Here is a 6,088-nt window from a genome sequence, read left to right as displayed (position 1 = left end):
GAAAGGGGGGAAAAAGAGGTACATTCAAGAGTGACTGCAGCACCTTAGGTGGGACATCTGTGACAAATGGCAACTAGGGCAACATGACCTAATTGGTAAGCTATTAAAGCTTGCAACATGTTACAGGTAATCTTAAAGTGACGTTCCAGTTTTTGTTTATTAAAAGTCAGCAGCTACAAAAACTGTAGCTGCTGACTTTTAATAAACGCTTACCTGTCCCAGGATCCAGCGATGTGCTTACCTGTGCCATCCCTCTTTTCTTCCTCTTCTTCCCCTGGTGCCAGCATTTCAATTGTGTGCACCCAGCTGTGACAGCTTGCGTGCTGCACCTCCTGGATGGTCTGGCAGTCTTCTGGGACCTGTGAAGTGTCCCAGAAGACTGTGGGGGTAGGAGGAGGGCCAAACTTACAGCTCAGATCTCCATGGCAAACTGAGCTGGAAGTGGGAGCAAGTACCTGTCAAAACCAGGTGCCCGCTTCACTCCTCCTAAAAGTGCCATCCCACTTGCAGCAATTATTTCTTGTCCTTGGAATCAATCTGGGGGATCCATGATCCTAAGGACACAGGCTGCCCCTTTATCTCAAAAAAGTTGATTACTTTTAATATAAAAACACTTGTCCAGAGATCCAGCGATATCCTCACCCAAACCAATTCTTCAATCTGCTTTGGGTGTTGTCATCTTAGGTAAGGGAAGCCAGCAGAGAAGCCTTCCAGCTTCACAGCTGGTTTCCTACTGTGCATGCTCGAGCCACGCTGCACTTTGTGAATGGTCTTGCAGTCTTCTGGGATGTGATGTGTCTCAAAAGGCTGTGGGGTGAAGGAGGAGGAACCAATAATCGCCTCGGCGATCTGACCGGAAGTGGGAGTAGGTACCAGGTACCCGCTCCCCCCACAAAAGGTGCCAAATGTTAGCATCCCCCCCCTCCCTCCAATACCACAAATGGCATTTCACCTTTTTTGGGTGAAGTTCCACTTTGACTAAGTACCCTCGCTATCTGTTATCTTTACCAGATGTTTTGGTACCTTGCATGTGGTGTATTTGTTACCTTCTAAAACTAACAAAAATGATAACGATAACATTTTTATAAAACAAAAGTGACAAAACAAATGCCAACAAACCCTAAAGAAGCAAAACAGTAGAGCCAAAATTATTTTTTGAAGAAGCTGCTGAATTATTGGCCACACCTCTGGTGGAATAGCAATACATTTCCCTAGGGGTTCAGGTGTCAAACTGGCGGCCCTCTGACTGTTGCAAAACTACAAGTCCCATGAGGCATTGCAAGATTGTTATAAGCATGACTCCCAAGGGCAGAGGCATGATGGGACTTGTAGTTTCGCAAAAGATGGAGGGACGCCAGTTTGACACGCCTGCCCTAGGGGAAAAGGGGGTCATTTTAGACTGCGGGCTTTGCTATATGATCCACAAAATTGATTTTAAATTAGGTGTCTGATTCTTGGAAATGATGAAGTCTACAATTCTAAAAATTTAGCAAGCACATGTTTATTTCTCAATTAAACTACTGAAATCTAGCAACGAACACCTGGGTCTCGGGGTCATTATTAAAGCGGATCTCCATCTTTTAGTGAAGTTTAAATAGTTTATTTGGACCAAGCCGGTCGATTACCTTCACTACTAGATACGAGGTGGTATCAAAAAATTTTGAGACTAGTTTTGTAACGCCAGCAGATGGCATACTGTTGGTGCACTCAGTCACAGGGAGCACCAACCTTCATAAGACAATGTACCAAAATAGTCTTGCGTGCATCGGGAGCTGTACAATTGGTGCTATTCTGACCACGTGTGTTACCACGTTTGCTATTTCTTTATGGACAGCAAGTTAGAACAAAGAGCAAGTGGCTATTGGTCATCCCCAACACACATTAGGGTGTGACCAATGAAGCAGATAACGGATGGGCTATGGGTGATGACTGCCTCTGGACTTCCCAGAAATTGTCAAGCGCTCCTTCTCCCCTGCACCTGGCCCTCACTGACACAGGAGATCATGTGACTGGACTGGAGTGGGCTGAAAAGTTAAGTCTATACACTGCTCAAAAAACTAAAGGAACACTTTGAAAACACATCAGCTCTCAATGGGGAAAAATATGCTGGATATCTAGACTGATATGGACTGGGTAATGTGTTAGGAACGTAAGGATGCCCCATCGTTTGATGGAAATGAAATTATCAACCTACAGAGGACTGAATTCAAAGACACCCCACAAATCAAATTTAAAATAAAATGCAGCAGGCTAGTCCATTTTGCTGAAATTTCATTGCAGCAACTCAAACTGGTACTCAGTAGTTTGTATAGCCCCCATGTGCTTGTATGCATGCCTGACAACATCGGGGCATACTCCTAATGAGACAACAGATGGTGTCATAGGGTATCTCCTCACAGAGCTGGACCAGGGCATCACCAGGCACCTAGACAGTCTGAGGTGCAACCTGGTGGCGTTGGATGGACCGAAACATGATATCCCAGAGGTGTTCTATTGGATTTAGGTCAGGTGAGTGTGGGGCCATTCAATGGTATCAATTCCTTCATCCTTCAGGACCTGCTTGCATACTCTTGCCACATGAGGGTGAGCATTGTGCACCAGGAGGAACCCAGGACCCACTGCTCCAGCGTAGGATCTGACGAGTCCAAGGATTTCATCCGGATACCTAATGGCAGTCAGGGTGCCATTGTCTAGCCTGTAGAGGTCTGTGTGTCCCTCCATGAATATGCCTCCCCAGACTATCACTGGCCCACCACCAAAACGGTCATGCCTAATGATGTTACACGCAACATAACATTTTCCATCAGTGATGGACCTGCCAATTCTGGTGTTCAATGGAAAATGCCAATTGAGCTCTGGGGCTGGGCAGTGAGCACAGGACTCACTAGAGGACATCACACCCTGAGGCCACCTTCATGAAGTCTGTTTCTGATTGGTCAGAGGCATTCACACCAGTGGCCTGCTGGAGGTCATTTTGTAGGGCTCTGGCAGTGTTTATTCTGTTCCTCATTATACAAAGGAGCAGATACCGGTCCTGATAGGTTTAAGGACCTTCTATGGCTGTCCAGATCTCTTAGAGTAGCTGGCTGTTTCCTGGAATCTCCTCCATGCTCTTGAGACTGCTGGGAGACATCGCAAACCTGGCAATGACAAGTATTGATGTGCCATCCTGGAGGAGTTGGCCTGCCTGTGCAACCTCTGTAGGGTCCAGGTATCGCCTCATGCTACCAGTAGTGATACTGACCCTAGCCAAATGCAAAACCAGCGAAAAACAGAAAAGAGTAGGGAAAAAAATGTCAGTGGCCTCCACCTATAAACCATTCCTGTTTTGGGAGTCGTCTCATTGTTGCCCATTTAGTGCACCTGTTAATTTCATTAACACCAAAGCAAATGAATAACCACCCCCTCTGCTACTTAACCAGATCAATATCCCAGGAGTTTAATTGACTTGATGCTATACTATGATTAAAAAAGAGTTCCTTTAATTTTTTTAAGCAGTGTACATCTTTTGCATAGGGTAGATGGGATCGGTAGCAGGAAAGGTGGAGGAAACATTTTTAAGAATAGTTATGGTTAGACAGGAATTCCACTTAAAAGTTTGCAAAATAGTGAGGCACCTCAGAAACTGTACCTAATCTGTGTTTATTGTGCTTAAGGACACTGACCTCTGCACTGGATGATGATGTCACATTCTTTCTGGTGCCACACAGGGAAGTTCCCTCTTCACATTAAAGTCCTCCCTTCACATCAAAGTCAGTCCCCTTAACATCAGTGTTTTCCCATCACACCACAGTCCTCCTATCGCATCAGCGCCAGCCCTTTAACATCAAAGTCCCTTCATCACATCAGAGTTCCCCCTTCACATTAGAGTCTCCCCTTCACATCACAGTCCTCCCATCACATCAGAGCCAGCCCCTTTAACATCAAAGTCCCTTCACCACATCAGAGTTCCCCCTTCACATTAGAGTCTCCCCTTCACATCACAGGCACCCCATCACATCAGAAGCCCCCTTCCCCCATTACATCTGGGGCAGCACCATAGCTGTGCTGTTGCTCTTGGGCATGAGATAGCTCTGCTGCTGTTCCTGCACTCAAGACCAGGTTCCTACTTGGCAGAGGGCCAAATAACCTGGATTCCACAGTACAGTGTGCGGGCAGTGTCCAAAATTTCAGGACTGTATGGAAGGATCTGGGGCACTCCTTTTGCTCATTGGGCAACCACTGATAATGTATATCTTGTGTCCTTGCGCTGGAGTTACATTGTCATGACACTGTGCTCAACGATCACATGTACCACAAGCAGTGCACAATCACACCTCATGCACTCGAGCAGAAAAAATACTGCTTTTAGAGGCATTTGTCTTTTTTTTTTAAGCCTTTAAACCACTCCATTTTAGCCAATGTGTCCACACACATTTTGGTGTTTAAATTCAGATTTTAGTGCTGGTTCACACCAGCTTTATCCTGCATCAAAAGCACACATGAACTGTGTTTTACATGAATTTCAATGGCTCTAGTTCACACCAGCACAGTGCATTCCATTGCATTCAACAAAAGTAGAAAATGCCCCTGCTTCTGGAACACAACAAAATGCATGAAAAATGCACTGGAATGCATTAAAAACATAAAAAAATGCACTGGAACACACATGTCCTTAATTGAGAAAAAAGGAGTGGGGTGGGGGAAATGCACCCCTGGAAAGCATAAAGAAACTAGCATGCAAAAATTGTGATGTGAACTGGCCCTTAGAGCAGCATTTGGGGCTATTAAAGAAAAACAAAAAAACAAGTGTTTTTTTAGTTATGGATCTGAACACAACTGCATCACTTTCAATATTGGGGCAGCACACTGGCTAAATGGTTAGCACATCAGCCTGGCAGCACTAGGGTCACTGGTTCAAATCCCAACCCTGGCACCACCTGCCTGGAGTTTGCATGTTCTCCCTGTAACTGCGTGGCTTTCCTCAGGTACTCCGGTTTCCTCCCACCTGCAAAGACATGCTGGTAGGTTAATTGGCTCCAGTCTAAATTGGCCCTAATATGTGTATGTATGAATGTAAGTTAGAGACCTTAGATTGTATGCCCCTTGAGGGTTAGGGACTGATGTGAATGTACAATATATGTATGTAAAGCGCTGCGTAAATTGACTATATAAGTACCTGAAATAAATTAAATAGAGACCTTCAAAAGGGCATAAACATGTACTGCCTTCAGATCTGTAACACATAGTCCAAAATTCTATGCCTGAGGACATTCATATGCACATATACCATTGAAAAAAAAAAAAGAACAAGACAATTTTTACACATTACAAAACAGATCTATTTACGCAGGAACTTTTCTTCCTTGCTTAATGATTAGCAAAAACTTTTATACGGCTGTTAGGGTCGTGTGAATATAGCCTGCAAAATAATGTCCCAAACCTATGTTCAGAGAGGAGCATACTGGTGTAATTTGCACACATACACCTATATGCATGTAAATTTAATCTAGTGGCTACAATAGATGAGTATTCTAGCTGACAGGTGTCAAACACTAGGCCGGAGGGCCGACTCTGGCCCTCCAGGCCATTTCATGTGGCCCTTGCACCTCTCCTGCAGGTACCCCCTTGTCTCTGCCCCCACCTTGTCTAAGCAGTTGGCAGCAGAGAGAACTCCTCTGCCAAATCCTGCACCTCTCAGTGCAGCTGCATCTCCACCTCCCCTGGTCTCAGCATTCAGCAGACTATGGTAAAAGACTCCACTCTTCCTCAGGTCCTCCTCCAGATCCTGAACTTTCTGATTTCCAGCTCTGCCCCCAAAGGGGGTGCACGGTGATGTTAGGGAAGGTGTGGGATTCTTGACATCTGATGTAATGGGGGGTTGGGTGCTTTGGACATCTAGTCTTACAGATACAACCGGCTGTTTGAGGGCAAACATAATGCGGATACTGCTCGTGATGAAATGGAGTTTGATACACCTGTTCTAGCTGATAGAATGAATTTAAGCCCAAACGCTTCTGAATGCCAGGAAACGTACACTCTCTATGCTAGCTTTTTCTCCCAGCTCCTAGCAGAAAGATCCTGCGTAGACAAGAGTATTTTTATACAC

This window comes from Staurois parvus, unplaced genomic scaffold (assembly GCF_062004578.1).
Source record: "Staurois parvus isolate SC_StPar_1 unplaced genomic scaffold, SC_StPar_1.0 ptg000172l, whole genome shotgun sequence".
Lineage (NCBI taxonomy): Eukaryota > Metazoa > Chordata > Amphibia > Anura > Ranidae > Staurois > Staurois parvus.
The sequence above is the reverse complement of the archived record's forward strand: the minus strand, read 5'-3'. Positions refer to the sequence as shown.